The sequence below is a fragment of the Oncorhynchus mykiss genome, chromosome 2 (genome assembly GCF_057628025.1).
Source record: "Oncorhynchus mykiss isolate SJ-2025 chromosome 2, ASM5762802v1, whole genome shotgun sequence".
Taxonomy (NCBI): domain Eukaryota; kingdom Metazoa; phylum Chordata; class Actinopteri; order Salmoniformes; family Salmonidae; genus Oncorhynchus; species Oncorhynchus mykiss.
The window spans coordinates 52,869,887-52,894,033 of NC_143023.1; the positions used below are offsets into that span (position 1 = coordinate 52,869,887).

Here is a 24,147-nt window from a genome sequence, read left to right on the forward strand (position 1 = left end):
AACCTGGCCCGGGTATCCTGGAAAGATTATGACCTCATCCTGTCAGTAGAGGATGCTTGGTTATTCTTCAAAAGTGCCTTCCTCACCATCTTAAATAAGCATTCCCCATTCAAAAATGTAGAAGCAGGAACAGATATAGCCCTTGGTTTTCTCCAGACCTGACTGCCCTTGACCAGCACAAAAACATCCTGTGGCGTACTGAATTTGCATTGATATGCAACTTTTCAGGGAAATTAGGAACCAATATACACAGGCAGTTAGAAAAGCTAAGGCTAGCTTTTTCAAGCAGAAATTTGCATCCTGTAGCACAAACTCAAATGTTCTGAGACACTGTAAAGTCCATGGATAATAAGAGCACCTCCTCCCAGCTGTCCACTGTTCTGAGGCTAGGAAACACTGTCACCAAGGATAAATCCACTATAATTGAGAATTTCAACAAGCATTTTTCTACGGCTGGCCATGCTTCCCACCTGGCTACCTCTACCCCAGTCAACAGCCCTGCACCCCTTACAGAAACTCGCCCAAGCCTCCCCATTTCCCCTTCACCCAAATCCAGACAGCTGATGTTCTGAAAGAGCTGCAAAATCTGGACCCCTACAAATCAGCCGGGCTAGACAATCTGGACCCTCTCTTTCTAAAATTATCTGCCAAAATTGTTGCAACCCTTATTACTAGCCTGTTCAACCTCCCTTTCGTATCGTCTGAGATTCCCAAAGGTTGGAAAGCAGCCGCTGTCATCCCCCTCCTCAAAAGGTGAGACACTCTAGACCCAAACTACTACAGACCTAGATCTGTCCTACCCTGCCTTTCTAAGGTCTTCGAAAGCCAAGTTAACAAACAGATTACCGACCATTTCGAATCCCACCATACCTTCTCCGCTATGCAATCTGGTTTCAGAGCTGGTCATGGGCACACCTCAGCCATGCTCAAGGTCCATAACAATATCATAAACGCCATCGATAAGAGACAATACTGTGCAGCCGTATTCATCAACCTGGCCAAGGCTTTCGACTCTGTCAATCACCACATTCTTAACGGCAGACTCAACAGCCTTGGTTTCTCAAATTATTGCCTCACCTCGTTCACCAACTACATCTCTGATAGAGTTCAGTGTGTCAAATCGGAGGGACTGTTGTCCGGACCTCTGGCAGTCTGTATGGGGGTGCCACAGGGTTCAATTCTCGATGCTGACTCTCTTCTCTGTATACATCAATGATGTTGCTTTTGCTGCTGGTGATTCTCTGATCCACCTCTACGCAGATGACACCATTTTGTATACTTCTGGACCTTCTTTGGACACTGTGTTAACTAACCTCCAGATGAGTTTCAATGCCATAATACTCTCCTTCCGTGGCCTCCAACTGCTCTCAAATGCAAGTAAAACTAAATGCATGCTCTTCAAACGATCGCTGCCCGCACCTGCCCACCCGTCCAACATCACCATACACTGGACGGTTCTGACTTATGTGTGTATATGTGTATGTGTGTATATGTGGACAACTACAAATACCTAGGTGTCTGGTTAGACTCTCCTTCCAGACTAACATTAAGCATCTCCAATCCCAAATTAAATCTAGAATGGGCTTCCTATTTTGCAACAAAGCATCCTTCACTCATGCTGCCAAACATACCCTCGTAAAACTGACCATCCTACCGATCCTCTACTTCGGCGATGTCATTTACAAAATAACCTCCAACACTATTCTCAACCAATTGGATGCAGTCTATCACAGTGCCACCCGTTTTGTCACCAAAGCCCCATATACTTCCCACCACTGCGACCTATACAGTCTCGTTGGCTGGCCTTTGCTTCATACTCGTCGCCAAACCCACTGGCTCCAGGTCATCTACAAGTCTTTGCTATGCAAAGCCCCGCTTTATCTCAGCTCACTGGTCACCATAGCAGCAACCACTGTAGCACGTGCTCCAGCAGGTATATTTCACTGGTCACCCCGAAGCTAATTCCTCCGCTGGCCGCCTTTCCTTCCAGTTCTCTGCTGCCATTGACTGGAACGAACTGCAGAAATCACTGAAGCTGGAGACGCATATCTCCCTCACAAGCTTTAAGCACCAGCTGTCAGAGCAGCTCACAGACCACTGCACTTGTACATAGCCCATCTGTAAATAGCCCATCCAACTACCTCATCCCCATACTGTATTTATTTATTTATCTTGCTCCTTTGCAGCCCAGTGTCTCTACTTGCACATTCATCTTCTGCACATCTACCATTCCAGTGTTTAATTGCTATATTGTAATTACTTCACCACCATTACCTATTTATTGCCTTACCTCCCTTATCTTACCTCATTTGCACACACTATACATATACTTTTTTACTTTATTATTGACCCTGTTTGTTTATTCCATGTGTAACTCTGTGTTGTTGTATGTGTCGAACTGCTTTGCTTTATCTTGGCCAGGTCACAGTTGTAAATGAGAACTTGTTCTCAACTAGCCTACCTAGTTAAATAAAGGTGAAAAAACGGGGGGGAAAGGTGATAAGCTTCTAATTTGAACGTGCCCAGGCTTTAACAAGAGTATAAATCAGTGAAGCAAATATCAGAGCACAAGTCAGAATTGGGGCTAGCAAATGTAGATGGGCTAGGTTGTACATGCACATTTCCAAATATCATCAACAGTAATACAACCAAGGCATGGCATAGGACAGGGAGAGAGCTCTGCAGTGCTGATTTATGACATCTGAATGTGCATCAGATGGCAACAATATCATATTGTACAGCAATTTCATCAGATAACATGAATACAAAGCTGGAGAGAGGTAGTTGGAATGGGAGGCTAAAAGTCTATGTAACCAATAGAGAGTCAGAGTCCTGAGTTTGGGAACAAATATAGTCTGGCCCACGGTTGGGAAAAGAAAGTTTGTGGTCAACAAAGCATGCAGGATTCAAGAGGCAAATAGTGAAATAGCAAAATGCTCAAGAAACAAATGAAATATATAACGACTTGGGGCTAGCCATTGTAAGTTCAGATTCACTCACCCCAACAGCAGAATTACTTTCCCATTGTTCCTCAAAAATGCAGTGTATGATAAACCATTTTGTAGTCTATTTTTATCCAATGTAAAAAACACAATTTCAAATGTTGCTACATAAGACCGATTTTGAGCTGGTCAGTCACATTTAGTAATCTTATGGCTTGGGGGTAGAAGCTTTTCATGGTTATGTTGGTTCCAGAATTGGTGCATTGGTACCACTTGCCGCGTGGTAGCAGAGAGAAAACTCAAACTAGACACTCTAATGTACTTGTCCTCTTTCTCAGTTGTGCACCGGGGCCTCCCACTCATTTTCTATTGTGGTTAGAGCCAGTTTGCGCTGTTCTGTGATGGGAGTAGTGCACCGCGTTGTACGAGATCTTCAGTTTCTTGGCAATTTCTCGCATGAATAGCCTTCATTTCTCAGAACAAGAGTAGACTGGCAAGTGTCAGAAGAAAGTTATTTGTTTCTGGCCTTTTGAGCCTGTAATCAAACCCATTAATTCTGATGCTCCAGATACTCAACTACTCTAAAGAAGGCCAGTTTTATTGCTTCTTTAATCAGGTTTTTAGCTGTGTTAACATAACAGTTTTTAGCTGTGCTAACATAACTGCAAAATGGTTTTATAATGATCAGTTAGCCAGTCATTCTGTACATCTGAAATTAAGTATTCTCTTCTTTAGCACGTCAAATTTAGTATTTCAATACGGCTTACCCGACTACATATTTAGTGATTTAATGGAAAAGTTATGTTGGTGTACTCGTATTAATTTATGTAATCCATGCATGATTTTATTTGTCTAAATAAAATATGGACATTTCTTATCAAGAGGGGAAATATTCCTGAACTGTAGACTACACATTTGACATTTTAAACTAAATCGTGATTGTGTTAAAATTTTGTATAAAATTATGTTGTGTTGTATTTGGACGTTAACGTGATGAAAGAAACAGATGTAAAGTGCTTCATTTTATATTGATATTTAAATTGTCTATCTCTCATCTCGCTGCAATCCATATCACTTTCATTTACAATGTGGTAATTAATTGTAAAAGTTGGTCTTCAACATCTTTATTTTTTGCAGAAGAGTAGCCTCGATGTAGGCATAATTTGGCTAAGTAATTGTCTGCAATTAAACATGTCAAAACAAATCATTGTAATTGACTTAGGCTACATTTCCAGTCTAATTATATTATTTTATTTGGTCATTTTCTTTCATTTATCTTTCTCCTACTTCCCATTTCATTGTTCCTGATAGAATGTTAGGTTGAAGATAACCAACCTAGATTTGATGTTACTTAATTGCCTTGGGAGTATTGAGCGCAGACAATTACCATTTCCCCAGTCTAGTATCAAGCCGAATTGACACCATAACAATGTCAGATCAGCTGGTCTGCTATTTACTCCGGTGTTCTTTTCATTTTCATTTTAACATGACTCTCAGTGTAATCTCCCAGTAGTATCGTTTCAAGGAAAACAGCATTAACACAGTGGTACCTGCAAAGTTTTGCTTGTTCGTTGCAATGCACTTGTAGGGTCAATTGAAACAACTTGCTGAACCAACACAGTCTCACAATCAATTCGTGCATATATGTACAAAATGCATTTCAGCAAATTTTGTGCGTTTTTCTGGCTTAATTCGTGAGAAAAGACAAATTTATGTGTTTCTTAATTCGTGCGAAAAGACACATTGATTTGTGCAAAAAGACACAAATTTAACCAGTAGGCTACACACAAGCCTTTTCAACAACCATATAGACGCGATAGTTTATATTTAATTTTTGTTCTTAAACTCGATGTAGGATCAGGCAAAATCCCTTGAGTTGCGCACCTTATGCAGGTTTGGTCCTCGGTTGGTTGCCATGTGTCCATATCGAGTGGTGTGGTCATGATGTCTAGGTCCGCATATGCGCGTAGGCCGTAGGGGTCCGGGCGCGGCCGGCCAAATTTGTGGGCCCCATGGTTGCCCACTTGTAGATTGACCCATTGGTTGAGTTAAAGAGTCGTCTGTCTGTAGGGTGGGGGTTAGGGTTAGGTCCAGTTGGAGTTAGGGTTAGGTATAGTTAGTAGAATGGTTAAGGTTAGGGTAAGTTATAGTCGTGTATATGGTTGTTGCAAAGGCTTGTGTGTAGCCTACTGGTTAAATGTGTGTCTTTTCGCACAAATTAAGAAGCACATAAATTTGTGTATTTTCGAACAAATTGAACCACACAAAAATGCACAAAAACGCACAAAATCTGCTGAAATACATTTTGTACATATATGCGCGAATTGGATGTGAGGCTGGGCTGGCTGAACTTAACGCTTCAGTGCTGGATTTCTTAAAGGTCCAATACAGCTGTTTTTGCAATTTCTCAAGCAATAATTTTGATAGGACTATCTGTGAGTAGTCTGAGGGGTGTAATTGGATAAGCCTAATGGACGGGTGTGTAACCTGATAACTGCTGCTATTGGTCTATCAATTTATTCAAAAACCCCACCCAGCCAAACTAGATGAAATTTCAGGCAGACTTTTCATGCAGCTCTTACACCAAAAGTACATCATCATAATTTTCACAAGTTCACAGTATTAATCCAATCATGTGGAAATACAGTGCATTTGGAAAGTTTTCAGACCTCTTCCCCTTTTCCACATTCACCTTACAACCTTAGTCTAAAATGGATTAAGTAAATGTTTTCCCTCATCAATCTACACACACAATACCCCTTAAAAATGACAAAGCAAAAAGAGGTCTTTAGATTTTTTTGCAAAAGTTGTTATGATAAAGTAACTACACCAACATGAGTTTTCCATTCCTAAAATGTGTAGGGTAAATTGCCACAGCAGATTTTTCATGGAAACTAGGAAAACATTGACTAAAATTCTACCAAAACAAAACACAAAAAAGAAGAACTACTACACTGACAATGTCCCTAGGCTAAAGATGGCAAACTCCAAGTATTGGCATCAAGAGAAGATGGCATGGAGAATGTAAAGAACGTGGTGGGAGTCATTCGTGTGCCAAAGACTTTGCTGTGATCTCATCTTTTAAGCCTATCTCAAACCTGAGCTTACCATTCGGAGTTAATGCCTAACCTTAAGAAATTTGAGTTAATTCCGGAACTGCATCAACTATCATCAATGCAGAGACAACTGGATGTGTTAAGCACCTGGACCGCTAACAATGACATGCTCTTCAATGACAAGATGATTACACAATGACGTGTAATTATGCATGTCACCTTCTCCAAAAATGTATCTCCCCTTACAACATCGTCATCAGAGACACCCAAGATCAGAGTGATGGGTCAAACTGTACAGCAGGAGCAGCCAGGTTGGAATCATGACCACATGTGCCAGCAGGAAGCTGTTCCTTCCCAAGCGCATTAAGCACTTCTTTGACACCACAGCGGACGTATTGCCCATCTATGTCAGCTATGTAAGACCAGTACTAGAGTATGCTGTCCCAGCCTGGCATGCTGGCCTCAAACAAACCTTGTCTGCTCAGCTGGAGCGTGTCCAGAAGAGAGCCTGTCAAATCATTCTGAGCAGGTCGTAATAGCTAACAGGATGCCCTCAAAACCCTGGGAATCCTGTCCCTGGAGAGCAGATCTGCCTGACATTTGCCAAATCCCTGCAGATTTGCTCCCCCCAATCATACTTAACCAAACTGCTCAATGCAGACATGAAATAGCACAGGGGACCTAAAAAATTCCTACTAAAAACATTAGAGCCATTAGAGTCATATAGTCTTTTCTGAATCTGCCTCACCAAATGTTGATGTTTTATTATTATTGTATTGTTCATGAAATGCTTATAGATTATTTTGCCCCAATGCAATGTGTAGACTGTGTCTTGCAGTTACAACAGACAGAGAAGGTTGTAACCTACATCCTAAATTAGCCCAAAAATATAATTATACTTTTTGTGAATGTTCGCTCAAATCGCTATTGGGTTTTTATTTCAACTGTTCAGAAATATGAAGCAGAGACGTAACATATGCGCAGGACATGATTCGGTAGATTAGCTCTACATTGTGTTTACATGTGCTGCACCAATAAGCACATCACAAGAGAGCAACTGTGTTACTATTCCTGGTCTTGGCTCTGCATTTGGTAGAATGTGTGGTCGGGCATGTGTCCTCCACAACCTCCTGTTGAGGAATGAGGGCACTGAAGACTATGAGGCTGCTGCTCAGGTCCCTCAGGATGGCAATGATGAAGAGGCTGAGATCAATGTACCTGCACAGAGAAAGAGGAATGATCATGCTTTATAGATTTTTTTGACAGATTTATATATGTTGATTTGTATGCACTTTCAGATTACATGCCCAAAATATATTGTGGACAATTACTTAGACTTTATTGTATTTATTTTTGGCCAAAATATTTGTAGTTAACAGAAGAATGTACACATTAAAATAAACATTTGTTGTGCTTAATAAATGTCAGGTTTCAATATAGAAAAATAAATAGTTGACAAAAAATAAAATCATTGCTGTAATTTAAATGTTGAAACAACATATTTAAAAATGTAATTGTTCTTTGGCTATGTTTAATGTTGCCTTCTGAACCTCCATAAGTGAGGTTAGTTGTGTCCTCTGCTCCTGAGCATGGTCCTGGAATCATTGCAGTGCCTCCAGTACATACCTATTCCTTGGCCTTTTCCACTTGTCCTAGGCTGCAAGAGGCTTTGCTGGAGTGGTGCAGTCTTTTGAGGATCCTTGGAGAGTGGGGATATTTTATTGATTATATCATTGATTATATTATGCCATCACAACCTGTGATACCAGCATTATATTTTTTATAATAACTTCACTAATGCTTCCCTGAATATTTCACTGCTATGCTAGCTTTATACATTTACCACATTGCATGTATTTTCACCTGTAAATTAATAATAACATGAGCCATTTAGCAGACACTTTTATCCAAAGCGACTGACAGCTATGTTTACATAAATTTTTACGAATGGATGGTCCTGGGAATCAAACCCATTATCCTGACTTTGTAAGTGCCATGCTTTTCCAAGTGAGTTACAGAGGACCAATAAACTGTGTGCACCGGTTCCACACATGGATCATTGGCCAACAGATCCTCCGAAGGTCCATAGTACTCCCAAGGGATGACCCCGGTCCCTGTCTTCAATTAGTTTTTTATATTCTTGAATCAAAGACAGCGTCAGACACAATGTATGTTTTTGTACCTGTTTGAAATATGTTTAACTTTTCCAAACTACATTTTAATCAAGCACTGTATTTTCCATCACAGGCATCTGCTGAGTGAAAGTGTCATTTTGAAGCCATTTCTATGGCTACTTTCCTCCACACTTCATATTTTTCTTAATGACTGGAGATTGTAACTACTCTGAATTATCCCACCAGGAGTTTGGTCTCATGGGTCCATTTTGTTTCTAAAACACACGTCAACATGTTAGTTACAGAGAATAAATCCACAATAGATTTAACATGGAAACCTCACTTTCATTACTTAACTGTGCAATCTGTCTGCCTTCTCTGGGTTGGAGAGGAGTTATGGCAAGAACCCACAGTGTGGGATGACTGTGTTGGCAGTATAGGGTGTGAAATGGGTCTCTCAAGGGCAGCTCGTTGTAACTGTGTCTGTTCTATGAGAGTTGCTAGTTTGAGAAACAGACGCCTCACAAGTCCTCAACTGGCAGCTTCATTAAGCAGTATCCGCAAAACACCAGTCTCAACGTCAACAGTGAAAAGACGACTCTGGGATGCTGGCCTTCTAATTTAAACAGTTAATTGATTTGATAAAATAACAGTCATCACATTAATGGTAGTCACATCACGACAAAAGCTAATTACCTTCAAAGACAGAAAAAAGATCCACTCATTCGCTCTGAATTAGGGCTGAGCGATTAACTGAAATGTCAATTCAATTATTTGAATTACATTTCATAGTTGTTTTTTCAGTGAGTTCAATGCACACATTGCACAGTTTCTCGAGTCATAAATCAGATCAAGCCCAAACTGTGCTATGTAGTATGGAGTTGTAGTTTCCAAAGGTTTAGTGCAGAAAACTTGGTAATTTACTACAATGAACATAATCCATTGCCTGCCTACATGTCCATCCTGCTCATTTCTTTTACACCTGCTACATTAGGTCAGACATCATAGGCAGTAGTGATCATAACCAGAAGTTCCTGTGGACCCAGGGCTGATGGGTTAGGAAAAATGTAATATGGTGTGAAATTCACATTTACATAAGTATTCAGACCCTTTACTCAGTACTTTGTTGAAGCACCTTTGGCAGCGATTACAGCCTTGAGTCTTCTTGGGTATGACGCGACAAGCTTGGCACACCTGTATTTAGGGAGTTTCTCCCATTCTTCGCCGCAGATCCTCTCAAGCACTGTCAGGTTGGATGGGGATCGTTGCTGCACAACTATTTTCAGGTCTCAAGAGATGATCGATCAGGTTCATGTCCGGGCACTGACTGGGCCACTCAAGGACATTCAGAGACTTGTCCCAAAGCCACGCCTGAGTTGTCTTGACAGTGCATTTAGGGTCATTGTCCTGTTGGAAGGTGAACATTCAACCCAGACAGAGGTCCTGAGCGCTCTGGAGCATGTTTTCATCCAGGTTCTCTCTGTACTTTGCTCTGTTCATCTTTCCCTCGATCCTGACTAGACTCCCAGTCCCTGCCACTGAAAAACATCCCCAAAGCATGATGCTGCAACCACCATGCTTCACTGTAGGGATGGTGCCAGGTTTCCTCCAGATGTGACACTTGGCATTCAGGCCAAAGAGTTCAATCTTGGTTTCATCAGACCAGAGAATCATCTTTCTCAATTTTCTTTCTGAGGTCTTGGCTGATTTTTTTTAAATGTTCCATTGATGTCAAGCAAAGAGGCACTGAGTTTAAAGGTAGGCCTTGAAATACATCCACAGGTACACCTCCAATTGACTCAAACAATGTCAGTTAGCCTATCAGAAGCTCTAAAGCCATGACATCATTTTCTGGAATTTTCCAAGCCGTTTAACCTCTGTAGGCTAGCGTTCCACCTGGCCAAAATCCAGTAAGATTGCAGAGTGCCAAATTCAAATACAGAAATACTCATAAAAATTCAACTATTAAACATATAACTAGGGGGCAGTGTTTTAATTTTTGGATAAAAACGGGATATTTTGTCACGACAAGATGCTCAACTATGCATATAATTGACAGCTTTGGATAGAAAACACTCTGACGTTTCCAAAACTGCAAAGATATTGTCTGTGAGTGCAACAGAACTGATGTTACAGGCGAAACCCAGATAAAAATCCCATCAGGAAGTGCCCCATTTTTTGAAAGCCCTGCATGCCAATGACTCCTTATATGGCTGTGAATGGGCTACGAATGAGCTTATGCTTTCTACGTATTCTCCACCTACAGCATTGTGACGTCTTTTTACGCATTTATGTTGAAGAATAGCCGTAAGGGACCACATTGAGCAAGTGGTCACATGATGGCTCCCGCAGAAAATCTTGCGTAAAGTACACAAGTAGCCATTTTTCCAATCGCTTCTTATGAGAAACCAATTGTCCCGGTGGATATTTTATCGAATAGATATGTGAAAAACACCTTGAGGATTGGTTCTAAACAACATTTGCCATGTTTCTGTCGATATTATGGAGCTAATTTGGAAAAATGTTTGGTATTGTAGAGACTGCATTTTCCGGTCAATTTCTCAGCTAAACGTGAAGAACAAACGAAGCTATTTCGCCCACAAAAATAATATTTTTGGAAAAAAGGAACAATTGCTATCTAACTGGAAGTCTCCTGAGTGAAAACATCCAAAGTTCTTCAAAGGTAAATGATTTAAGTTGATTGCTTTTCTAATTTTCGTGAAAATATTGCCTGCTGGTAGCAGAGCCTAGCATAGCAGTATGCCATGATAAACTTACACAAATGCTTGTCTAGCGTTGGCTGTAAAGCATATTTTGAAAATCTGAGATGACAGTGTGATTAACAAAAGGCTAAGCTGTGTCTCAATATATTTCATTTGTGATTTTCATGAATAGGAACATTTTCTAGGAAGATTTCTGTCCGCTGCGTTATGCTAATTTGTTTGTGGCTATGATTACGCATGCGGGATGGGTAGTATCAAGAAGTTAAAGATGAACTTCTTATGAATCCAACCACAGTGTCAGATTTTAAAAATGCTTTACGATTATTTGAGAACATCGCCCAGCAGACAAATCATTACAAACAGTAACAAGCCAAGTAGAAGAGTTACACAAGTCAGAAATAGAGAGAAAATTAAACATTTACCTTTGATGATCTTCATATGGTTGCACTCAGAATACATTCATTTATTCAATAAATGTTCCTTTTGCTCGATAAAGTCTCTCTTTATATCCAAAAACCTTTTGTTTGTGCGTTTTCTTCAGTAAGCCACAGGCTCAAACGCAACCACAACAGGCAGACAAAAAATTCAAATTGTATCCGTAAAGTTCATAGAAACATGTCAAACAATGTTAATATTCAATTCCCAGGTTGTTTTAGCCTAAATAATCGATAATGTTTCAACCGAACAATAACGTCGTCAATATAAAAGGTAAACAAGAAAGGCACTCTCTCGGTCGTGCGCATGAAAAAGCTCTGTGACACGGCAGGGTCCACTCATTCACAAAATGAGGAAAAATTTCCACAAATACCACAAGAAAACTTTAATAACTTTGAGAGAATGCTATTTTAAAACGTATACATCCCGTTCTCAGCATCAACAAAACTCGCTCTACCTTGTTAAGTTTATTCAGGTGTGTTGGCCGCTCCCACTAATTGGCCAAACCTGATCTTAATGAGTGTTTGTTTCCTTTAAAAAGGGGCCTGTTTGAAATCCATCCTTCTAGCACAGTGGAGTAATTCGATGGATAGAGAACAGAAGATCATAGTTATGAATCTCACTGATGCTGTGTAACATTTGACAATAAATGTGTTCGCATTATTAATGCCTCAGCAAATACACTTCCTTATGTCCTTTGAGTAAAAAAAAGTGTCACGACTTCCGCCGAAGTCAGTCCCTCTCCTTGTTCGGGCAGTGTTCGGTGGTCGATGTCACCGACCTTCTAGCCATCATTGATCCATTTTTCATTTTCCATTGGTTTTGTCTTGTCTTCATACACACCTGGTTCCAATCCCATCAATTACATGTGTATTTAACCCCCTGTTTCCCCTCATGTCCTTGTCTGTGATTGTTTGTTGTATGTAGGTGTTTATTGTTAATTCTGGTGTGTGACGGGTTTTGCACCTTCTATTTGATATTTTGTATACTTTGGTTTTCGGAGGTTTTGATGTTTATTTAACAGCTCCGTTATTACTGTTGGGGAAATTATGATTAAATGACCATACAAGTAATTTTAAATGGAACTGTAACTAAGTAAAATAATACTAAGTAATACTCTGTTTTATTATATCTGATTAACAATATGAGTTCATAAGAAGGGATTGTGTGACACGGACAAGGAGTAATTAAAGTTAATGAACACCATTCCTAGGAACTAGGAAGAAACAAATGGGTTGGGGACTGTGTAAACAAATAAGGTCGTTAACCTAACGTTGAACCTACAGAAACTTAGCTCTGGGGTTTTTAGATAAGGCAGTGAGTGCATTCCTATGTTTTCTGTTAATCAGAACTGTCAGTTCAGTGGTGATCGATAATGTTGAGGGGTCAAAAGTTATCTGGGATTGTGTTAGTAAGTTAGAATGAACTTTTCACCTCACTTTGTCCTGGTCGAGAGTAAGGGGATTCTGTTAAAGCAATGAAATGACGTCATGATCTGTATATAAACTGTTGCTCGTGATTAAGTGGGAGCGCGCTCTGAGAATAAATTATATTACCTATTATTGAAAGACTGGTCTGCGTCTATTTTATGCAAACAAGAAATCTTAGAAATTCTCATAAAATAGATTAAAGGCTTTCAATTGATGAAAGCACATTGGCATAATTCAATTACACTAACAATTGGTCCTTCGAGCCGGATTCCACAAACTTCTCTGTCGTCCGAAGGGAAAAGCCGAAAACCGTGCACGGACGAGTCTGGACTCGTTATTTAAAGACCTGGCCTCAGGCTGAGGTTTAATAATAACAGGCCGGTATACAGATCTACGGGCGGCAGAGAACGTGACGGAATCGAACCGGCATTGCTTTTCCCAATCTACAGGACGAAGGTAAATAGTCTTTATTCTCGAATTTGGGAGGAATTATTTAAGATATTTTTGATTGAATGTGCTAAAGAAGTTTGGATTTAATCAAGAATAGTTGCTTGAATATTTTGAACAAATACAATGGGTTTCTACTTTGTGTGTAACCAAAATAGATAGGAAGGAAGGAAACGAGTCTGAAATGACTCGTGGTAAGGTGCACTACCAAAACTAAACTAAAACTTAATAAATCCTGGGTTTGCAAGCCAGAAGGGTGTTAAGAAGGGATATAGTACGTATTGTTAGATGGGACGTTCGTTCTGTACAAATAGGATAACCATTAATTCAAAAGACATACCTAAATAATAAATGAGGCTTGGTGAGAAGGCAGGGTAACTCTAGGCGAACATAATGATTGAACCTATTCAATTCTGAAAGAAATTAATATCTAGGGGAGGAGAGGGAAGCCTATTCTAGAGTAATGTGATATGAGATATTAAAGTTGAAAGTCCCAAGGAACAATAGTTTATAATGAGCTTATAATTGTATACGGGTGAAATGTAATGTCCAATCAAAAGTCATCTATAGATGAGGTTTCCAGAAAGGAGAAATACATACTGATTATCATTAAATAGACACACACATAGTCAGACAGAAAAGCAACTAAAGTAACTAAGTAACGGTAAATAGCAGATTCATAGAAATACACGCACATAGAAGGTAAAATTAAATATAGAAAGGCATAGATAAGTGATTAAATACCATAGCTACTAGTAACAGTAAGGATTAAAGATGGGTAGAAATTCCTCCACACAGGTGGATTGTATTTATCATCATTAGTCATTTAGGTCAACATTGGATCATTCAGAGATCCTCACTGAACTTCTGGAGAGAGTTTGCTGCACTGAAAGTAAAGGGGCTGAATAATTTTGCACGCCCAATTTTTCAGTTTTTGATTTGTTAAAAAAGTTTGAAATATCCAATAAATGTCGTTCCACTTCATGATTGTGTCCCACTTGTTGTTGATTCTTCACAAAAAAAATACAGTTTTATATCTTTATGTTTGAAGCCTGAAATGTGGCAAAAGGTCGCAAAGTTCAAGGGGGCCGAATACTTTCGCAAGGCACTGTATACAAATCCACAAAGAAAAGGTTAATTGACCGTAAAATCAAGTCTCAGACTCCGGACTTGAACCCCTTTGAAAACATGTGGTTTGAATTGAAGAGGGCATAAGCGCAGACGAAGGATAAAGGACCTGGAAAAATTCTGGACTAAGATAAAATATTTAAAAAATAATAATATTCAGTGCTTAATTTAGGGGCACTTTTAGTGCTTCTAATGCAAGCAACTGCACAGTTATAGCTTAAATCATTAGGGAAAATACCAACGGTCGAGTATTTATGTAGATTTTTTATTCCATGTGTAACTCTGTGTTGTTGTTTGTGTCGCACTGCTTTGCTTTATCTTGGCCAGGTCGCAGTTGTAAATAAGAACCTGATCTCATCAGGCCTACCTGGTTAAATAAAGGTCAAATAAATTGTTAGCCAGAATAAGTTACAGATGTCTTTTGAATTAGGTAGCCTAGTGGTTAGAGTGTTGGACTAGCAACTGAAAGGTTGCAAGTTCAAATCCCAGAGCTGACAAGGTACAAATCTGTTGTTCTGCTCCTGAACAGGCAGTTAACCCACTGTTCCTAGGCCATCATTGAAAATAAGAATTTGTTCTTAACTGACTTGCCTAGTTAAATAAAGGTAAAATAAAATAAAACAAATAGGTCTTGTGACTGCATTTATCAATTTAGTCCTCTTATGGCCACAGAGTTTGGAGATAACCATTCCCAGTTTAAATCGCTCATGAGCAGCATTTCATGTTTCCCCCAACAACTGAGTAGTTCAGCCAGAGAATCCAGGGATTCTACATTTACAGATGGAGATCAATAACATCATATCAAATCTAAGTCCACAGCTTTGGATAAAACTCAAACGGACTTCAGTAACGGCATTTCTGTCTTTAATATAAAGTGAATTCAGAAAGTATTCCCCTTGACTTTTTCCAGATATTGTTACGTTACAGCCTTATTCTTAAATGGATATAATATTGTTTTCCTTATCAATCTACACACAATACCCCATAATGACATTTTTTTTTAAATGTTTGCAAATGTTTAAAAAAAATCTGAAATATCATATTTATATAGGCATTCAGACCCTTTGCTATGAGACTTGAAATTGATCTCAGGTGCATCTTGTTTCCATTTACCATTGTTTAGATGTTTCTTCAACTTGATTGAAGTCCTCCTGTGGTAAATTACATTGACTGGACATGATTTGGAAAGAGTCACACCTGTCTATGTAAGGTCCCACAATTGACAATGCATGTCAGAGCAAAAAACAAGCTATGAGGTCGAAGTAATTGTCCGTAGAGCTCCAAGACAGGATTGTGTCAAGGCACAGATCTAGGGAAGGGTACCAAAAAATGTCTGCAGCATTGAAGGTTCCCATGAACACAGTGGCCTCGTCATTCTTAAATGGAAGAAGTTTGGAACCACTAAGGCTCTTCCTAGAGCTGGCTCTGCTGGCTCCAGAGTTCCTCTGTGGAGATCGGAGAAACTTATAGAAGGACAACCATCTCTGCAGCACTCCACCAATCAGGCCTTTACGGTAGAGCGGCCAGACGGAAGCCACTTCTAAGTAAAACTCCACTTGGAGTTTACCAAAAGGCAAACAAAGGACTCTCAAGACCAAGACTAACAATATTCTCTGGTCTGATGAAACCAAGATTGAACTCTTTGGCCTGAATGCCAAGTGTCATGTCTGGAGGAAACCTGACTCCATCCCTACGGTGAAGCATGGTTGTGGAAACAACATGCTGTGGGGATGTTTTTCAAGGGCAAAGACTGGGAGACTAGTCAGGATCGAAGGAAAGATAAACGGAGCCAAGTACAGAGAGATCCTAGATGAAAACCTGCTCCAGAGCGCTCAGGACCTCAGACTGGGGCGAAGGTTCACCTCCCAACAGGACAACGACCCTAAGCACACAGCCAAGACAAGGCAGGAGTGGCTTCGATACAAGTCTCTGAATGTGCTCATTTAGCGATGCTCCCCCGTCCAACCTGACAGAGCTTGAGAGGATCTGCAGAGAAGAATGGGAGAAACTCCCCAAATACACTTGTGCAGAACTTGTAGAGTCATAACCAAGAAGAGTTGAGGCTGCAATCGCTGCCAAAGGTGCTTCAACAAAGTACTGAGAAAAGGGTCTGAATACTTGTGTAAATGTCCTATTTTTATTTTTAATAAATGTACAAATATTTCTAAACCTGTTTTTGCCTTGTCATTATGGGGTATTGTGTTCAGATTGATGAGGGAAAAAACGATTTAATCAATTTTAGAATAAGGCCGTAACATAACAAAATGTGTAAAAAGTCAAGGGTCTGAATTCTTTCCGAATGCACTGTATAATAGCGTTAGCCTAAAGACAAGATTAAATTGACAATAATCTGATTAGTGACAACATCCTATATAGTATCAGAGAGTAGATTCTGCAGTTCCTAAAAAACTTACAGTACCTTCGTCAACAAACAAAAATTCAAGAGGTGAGCTAATTTAAAATATCACTTTTTCCAAGAAAAACTGCTATTCCATGCATTCAACACATGATCACTTGTGGCAGCAAGTTCAAATATGCTATTATGTTATTTTGAAATATATTGTTGTATTGTCATGTTTCTTAAAACCTGCCAAAACAACATTTTAATGGATTTCTTTGTGATGGATTTAGCAATTGAATTGTGGTGTTTTAATTTTAATTTTTTTTTTTTTTACATATAGTAACAAACTAATGAAAATGCTATTACAGTTAGCTTGAAATCATTTTCATTTCAAATTCTAATGTTACTTAAGACGTTCATAAACACAACTAAAGAACATAAATGTCTATAAAAAGTATTTGTTCCTATAGGCACAACAGGTTTTAAGTCAATTGAAACATAGTTATGTTTCTTGTCCTGAGCATCTAGAATATCACCTACAACCTTAGTTACCACAGTAATGGTACTATGCTTAGCTTTAAAAACCCAACTGCAATTTAGATAAAACTGAGATATTATGAAGAAAGTTTTTCAACTGTGAGTTCACCACTTTTCCAAAACTTTTGCCAATGCAGACTGTTTAGATATGGGACGGTACTTATCTAACTAGGACGGATCTCCACCCTTTTGTAAAGGGGTGATGTACGCTGCTTTCCAGACTTTTGGAATCATATTACTTGCCAATAAGACTGAATAAATGAGTGAGAGAGGCATCAATGATTTGCTCCATTTAAAAAAAAAAAGGATTCAATTAATCTGGGCCGGCTGCTTTCTTGATATCAATAGATTTGAAAGCTCAATCTCTGTAAAATGAAATAGATGAACCATAGTCTGGCAGTTTCATTCACAGCCTCATTTGAGATGTTAGGTTGGAGTTCAAATGCCCAGCCTTAGCAAAATGCTCATCAAACATGTCAACCATTTTTTTCTTGTCCGTCATGTCCATTGAATTTGAGGTCAATTTCAGTGGAAGACCAGAGGAGTTTGTGTTAGCACTCATGGACTTAATGGTTTTCCATAATTTCGTCAGGTTATTCAGGTTTGCTTTGGTAGATTTTTATTTGAAGCTAGATTTGCATTAACATATTAACAAGGTGCACTATTTTTGTTAGTGACCTGAATAACTGCCATTCAGCCTGGGAGATACCCTTTCTGGTTTTGGCCAATTGTTTATTTAGTTTATGGAAAAATCAGATCATTCCTCTGTAAACCAGGGATTGTCTCTACCTCTTACGCGGTACTTTTTGAGAAGGGCTGGTTTATTGAAGATGAAACATGGAAAAAATGAATGAAAATATGACAATGCCTCCTCGATATATGGAATAAGCACATTCCTATCCCAGTTGCATTTGTGAAGGTTGTGCAGGAATGCCTGCTCACAGACAAACTTAACATTTTATTTGACTATTAAACCGCTGTATGGTCTTGGCCACCGTGCTGCAGCTCAGTTTCAGGGTCTTGGCAATCTTCTTATAGCCCAGGACATCTTTATGTAGTGCAACAATTCTTTTTTTCAGATCCTCAGACAGTTCTTTGCCATGAGGTGCCATGTTGAACTTCCAGTGACCAGTCAGTATGAGGGAGTGTGAGAGCGATGATACCAAATTTAACACACCTGCTCCCCATTCAAATCAAATCAAATCAAATTTGATTTGTCACATACACATGGTTAGCAGATGTTAATGCGAGTGTAGCGAAATGCTTGTGCTTCTAGTTCTGACAATGCAGTAATAACCAACAAGTAATCTAACTAACAATTCCAAAACGACTGTCTTATACACAGTGTAAGGGGATAAAGAATATGTACATAAGGATATATGAATGAGTGATGGTACAGAGCAGCATAGGCAAGATACAGTAGATGATATCGAGTACAGTATATACATATACATATACATCGAGTACAGTATATACACCTGAGACCTTGTAACACTAATGAGTCACATGACACCGGGGAGGGAAAATGGCTAATTGGCCCCAATTTGGACATTTTCACTTAGGGGTGTACTCACTTTTGTTGCCAGCGGTTTAGGCATTATTGGCTGTGTGTTGAGGTAATTTGAGGGGACAGCAAATTTACACTGTTTAACAAGCTGTACACTCACTACTTTACATTGTAGCAAAGTGTCATTTCTTCAGTGTTGTCACATGAAAAGATATACTCAAATATTTACAAAAATGAGGGGTGTACTCACTTTTGTGATATACTGTCGTTAACCAAATTGCTACACATACTATTTGCGTTGAACCTCTTTACACTAACTCTTTTGACTCATCACATTCTGTACGCTGCTGCAAGTGTTTTATCTATCTTGTTTCCTAGTCACTTTACCCCTACCTATATTTACATCTACCTCAATAACCCTGCACATCGATTCGGTACTGGTACTCCATGTTCACGTCAACATTCTAACAGTCTAACAAATACTTTTTATAGACATTATGTCCTTTAGTTGTGTTTACGAAGTTCTTAATTAATTAACGAAGGCCTTCGACACTGCTGACCATGCCCTGCTGTTGTATTGACTAAAAAAGGTTGGTTCAAGTGTTGAAGCATTGGACTGGTTCCAAAACTACCTTTCTGACACAACACAGTGTGTAGCACAGGAGGGTATGAAATCGGAGTTTCGAAGGCTTACAAAAGGAGTTCCCTAGGGCTCAGTTTTTGGTCCAATCCTTTTTACACTGTATATAAATAATATAGGGAAGACTGTTGACTCTTCAAATCTCCATATGTGTGCTGATGACATAATTACTTATTCTAGCGCATCTAATATTGAGATTACTTTTCAGGAATAACAGTTGGCTTTTGATGCTGTTCTAAAGCAACTTTTCGAATTGAAACTTGTGCTTAATGCAAGGAAAACTAAATGTATGGTTTTCTCTACTCTGAAAGTAGACATGGAGACACTGACAATTTTAAATTAACTCAACAAGGCCAGCAAATGTCACCTCATATAAGTATCTTGGGATTTGGTTAGATCAAACGCTGAATTTTAAATAGCACAATGATAACTTGACCAAGAAACTTAAGATGACATTGGGTTTTTATTTTAAGAACAAATCTTGTTTTTCAATATCAATCAGAAATAACTTGTTTTTATCTGTGCTGGATCATGGTGATATTGTCTATATGCTGGCCTCAGCAAGTACTTTAACTCTGGATACAGGTGCTCATGGTGCTTTAACTTGTTATGGCTGCAATCCTGTTAACGGGATAATTGTCATCAACAACTGCTGAATTGCATAGCGCTACATTCAATGAATATTACTAAAAATATTTATATACATGAAATCACAAGTGCAATATAGGAAAACACAGCTTAGCCTTTTGTTAATCCACCTGTCGTGTCAGATTTTGAAAATGTGCTTTACAGCGAAAGCAATCCAAGCGTTTGTAAGTTTATCGATCGCTCGACAAAACATTAAGTACACTTAGCATCAGGTAGCTTGGTCACGAAAATCAGAAAAATAATCAAATTAATCGTTTACCTTTGATTTGCAGATGTTTTCACTCACGAGACTCCCAGTTACACAATAAATGTTCCTTTTGTTCCATAAAGATTATTTTTATATCCGAAATACCTCTGTTTGTTTGGCGCGTTATGTTCAGAAATCCACAGGAAAGAAAGGTCACAACGCAGACAAATTCCAAATAGTTTCCATAATGTCCACAGAAACATGTCAAACGTTTTTTATAATCAATCCTCAGGTTGTTTTTAAAATATATAATCGATTTATGTATCAACCGCAAATGTCTATCAGTAGGAGAGGGAAAAGCAATGGCTGTCCAAACTTTGTTGCGGGAGCCAAACTCATGCGACCACTTGACGCAATGTTATTGTTCAGGCTAATTTTTCAAAATAAAAGCCTGAAACTATGTCTGAAGACTGTTGACACCTTGAGGAAGCGATAGGAAAAGGAATCTGGTTGATATCCATTTAAATGGAGCAAAGGGAGGCTATGGAGCATGGAGTTTTCAAAATAGAAGCCACTTCCTGTTTTGATTTTCCTCAGGGTTTATTCTGCAATATCAGTTCTGTTATACTCACAGACAATATTTTGACAGTGGAAACTTTAGTGTTTTCTATCCGATACTAATAATAATATGCATGTATTAGCAACTGAGACTGAGGAATTGGCTGTTTACAATGGTCGCCTTTTCATCCAAGCTACTTAATACTGCCCCTGAAGCCAAAAGAGGTTTTAAGATACAGTGGCAAGAAAAATATGTCAACCCTTTGGAATTAATTGGAATTTGCATAGATTTGTCATAAAATGTTATCTGATCTTCATCTAAGTCACAACAATAGACAAACACGGTCTGCTTAAGCTAATAATACAACAAATTATATGTTTCCATGTCTTTATTGAACAGACTGTGTAAACATTCACAGTGCGAGGTGGGAAAAATATGTGAACCCTTGGATTTAATAACTGGTTGACCCTCCTTTTTGCAGCAATAACCTCAACCAAACATTTTCTGTAGTTGTAGATCAGACCTGCACAATGGTCAGGAGGAATTTTGGACCATTCCTCTTTACAAAACTATCAGTTCAGCAATATTCTTGGGATGTCTGGTGTGAACCGCTCTTTTGAGGTCATGCCACAGCATCTCAATCGGGTTGAGGTCAGGCCTCTGACCGGGTCACTCCAGAAGTCCTATTTTCTTCTGATGAAGCCATTCTGTTGTTTATTTACTTCTGTGTTTTTTGTCATTGTCTTGTTGCAACACCCAACTTCTGTTGAGCTTCAATTGGCGGACAGATAGCCTTACATTCTCCTGCAAAATGTCTTGATAAACTTGGGAATAATTTTTTCCGTTGATGACAGCAAGCTGTCCAGGCCCTGAGGCAGCAAAGCAGCCCCAAACCATGATGCTCGCTCCACCATACTTTACAGTGGAGATGAGGTTTTGATGTTGGTGTTCTGTGCCTTTTTTTCTCCACACATAGTGTTGTGTGCTTCATCTGTCCACAGAATATTTTGCCAGTAGCGCTGTGGAACATCCAGGTGCTCTTTTGCGTACTTCAGACGTGCAGCAATGTTTTTTTATGGACAGCAATGGCTTCTTCCGGGGTGTCTTCGCTTCCGGGGTTTCCTCTCTTGTTTAGTGTTTTACGTATCGTAGAGTCGTCAACTGAGATGTTACCATGTCCCAGGGATTTATGTAAAGTCTTTAGATGACATTCTAGGATTCTTCTTAACCTTATTGAGCATTCTGCACTGTGCTCTTGCAGTCATCTTTGCAGGACGGCCACTCCTAGGGAGAGTAGCAACAGTGCTGAACTTTCTCCATTTATAGATAATTTGTCTTACTGTGGACTGATGAACATCAAGGCAAGTCAACAATTCTTAATCTTAGATCTTTTGAGATCTCTTTTCTTCAAGGCATTGTTCACATCAGGCAATGCTTCTTGTGAATAGCAAACTCAAATTGTGTGTTCTTTATAAGCAGGGCAGCTCTAACCAACATCTCCAATCTTGTATCATTGACTGGACTCAGGGTTAGCTGACTCCTGCCTCCAATTAGCTTTTGGAGAAGTCATTAGCCTAGGGTTTCACATGCATTTTCCAACCTCCACTGTGAATGTTTAAATTATGTATTCAATATAGACAAGAAAAATACAATAATGTGTGTGTTATTAGTTTAAGCACAATGTGTTTGTCTATTGTTGTGACTTAGACAAAGATCAGATCAAATTTTATGACCAATTTATGCAGAAATCCAGGTAATTCCAAAGGGTTCACATACTTTTTCTTGCCACGGTATATCACAAATGCTAGATCACTCAGAGGGGTTGGGTTAAATGCGCTAGACACATTTCAGTTGAATGCATTCAGTTGTACAATTGACTAGGTATCCCGTATGTCATGGTGCAATGGAACTCACTCCACCAGGAGTATAAAGCACTGGTACACCTTTGTGTACAAAGCATTAATAGGGAAACTCCCTTTGTAGCTCTTTTCCTTACTGAACAGATCTATCACTCAATACAGTCTTCGTTCACAGTCGCTACTGTCCTTGTCTGTTCTTGAACTGAGATGGGGAAATAATATTTTTCCCATAATGCACCTTCATCCTGGAACATGCTTCAAAATATACTAACGTTAGGGGAGTTAGCCTTGCCTGTTTTTAAGCCTCTGATCGACAACAATGTTTTTGATAGCTGCAGTTGTTTTTAATCTTCAAATGTATCTTTAACTTGAAACACTTTGTCGTTTGTGTGTATTTGTATTTTTTAAAATATTTTTTGTACACGCTGCTATATCCCTCTTTTACCTTCTTGCCATGTCGCCCCAGCAAAATAGGTTTTTAACCTCAATGGGTCTTACCTGGTTAACCCATAGTATCCGTCAACAGCCTTTCTTTAAATTACTATAGCGGCCGCGAACGGCCTTGTTTTTCTAACAATAATATCTGTGTCAGTATTGCAGAATGAACTTGCTAACAACTTGTTGTCGTATTCGTGTGGCTGCTGTCATCAAAGAGAAACCAGAAACAGGATATGCTGTCATTTGACTTTTCAACTTTACTCAAAATTACAGCATCGAAGCAGACATGACTTTTCACTGCGAAAGAGGCTTTATCTACTTGTATGTTGGTTGGTAATACAGACTGGCACACGTCCTTGCATTTTGAAAAGCGATGATGTCAAGGTGAGTGAAATAAGTAAACAGCAGATATATGTTTGGTGTTGTTGTTTGATGCTGTGAAACTTGGGTAATAGCTCACAGAACAGCAAATTCTGTCATGTTATGATAACTTGGTTGGTACAGGCGAGCACATCAGCGGTAGAGTTTGAATGATTTCTCATGGAAATAGTTGCAGTGTTAAGCTGTATAAAAATCTGGTTAGTTGTTTTGTCTTGTTTCTACCAATGTAAATGGACCTAGCTGGTTAACTAGTTAGTCTGTCAGTGGTAAATTTGGGCAGTGCTCAAGAAACGTCAACCTCAGCTGTCACTTTCACTAGCTAGCCATACATATAACCAGCTAACTAGCCACCGAAATGAAGGCTATAATAATGTGTGTTTATCTGTTGGACTTAGGTTAGGGTTTTCCATGTTTGCTAGGTGCAGGTATTCATAGGCTATACATTGCCTCGGTTTCCTATTATTTGACAGCTTAGCTGTCATATTAGGGTAGTAGATGCCCACGCAGTGGAGCTCATATTTTGAGTTGGATATTTGTTAACATAGCCAGCTAACAAGTTGCTTGTTTTGCCCTGTCTCTACCAATGCAATTCATTTTGAAACTGTCACAGCTTTGTAACTAATCAGCTAATATTGGTGAACTCTGTAGTTAGTTTGTCAGGCAGGAAAGCAAGAGTTGATTGGAGGAGAGAGCGAGAGAGAGAGAGAGTGTGGGTGGGAGGCATGTAACTGTATAACACAATTCATTATAGAAACCCCTTATTAGGAAGAGAGTA

General features: G+C 39.2%; 1 long non-coding RNA gene across 1 annotated transcript; it reads right to left on the reverse strand.

Annotated features, from left to right (window-relative positions):
- Positions 1–5,445: 5,445 nt before the first annotated feature.
- LOC149985146 (uncharacterized) lies at positions 5,446–23,206 on the reverse strand. Its single transcript, XR_016487082.1, has 3 exons — positions 23,052–23,206; positions 7,625–7,697; positions 5,446–7,216 (listed from the first exon to the last, which is right to left on the reverse strand). It is a non-coding gene; the product is annotated as an uncharacterized LOC149985146 (long non-coding RNA).
- Between the last annotated feature and the right edge of the window lie 941 nt (positions 23,207–24,147).